Source organism: Cicer arietinum, chromosome 4 (assembly GCF_000331145.2).
Source record: "Cicer arietinum cultivar CDC Frontier isolate Library 1 chromosome 4, Cicar.CDCFrontier_v2.0, whole genome shotgun sequence".
Lineage (NCBI taxonomy): Eukaryota > Viridiplantae > Streptophyta > Magnoliopsida > Fabales > Fabaceae > Cicer > Cicer arietinum.
Window position 1 is genome coordinate 35,924,803 of NC_021163.2, and position 488 is coordinate 35,925,290.

Consider the following 488-nt stretch of genomic DNA (forward strand, 5'->3'; position numbering starts at 1 on the left):
TACGTTTTTATAACTAAAAAAAATCATAACAACATATAAATGTTTTCACCTTTAGGATTAGAATCAATGGTTGTGGCCGCCGGATGAAATTCATCCTCGCTCGCCGCACCATATTACTTACTCTCAATCGTGGGTGGCCTTTGTGTCGCGACATATCCGACAACGTACGAGCAAATAATTTAACAGATTATTTCACCGTCGTGTCCATCTGTTTCGTTCACATACCACCACATTACGTTATTTTTTTAAAAAGAAAAATTAATTTTTGTTCTTTACTTTAAAACAAATATAGAAAATATAATCCATGAATAAATATTATTATTATTATTATTATTATTATTATTATTATTATTATTATTATTATTATTATTATTATTATTATTATTATTATTATTATCATCATCATTATTACTATTATTACATTTTTATTTTTATTTTTTGATACATATATAAATAAAAATAATAATAAAATCGGTCAACACATAAAT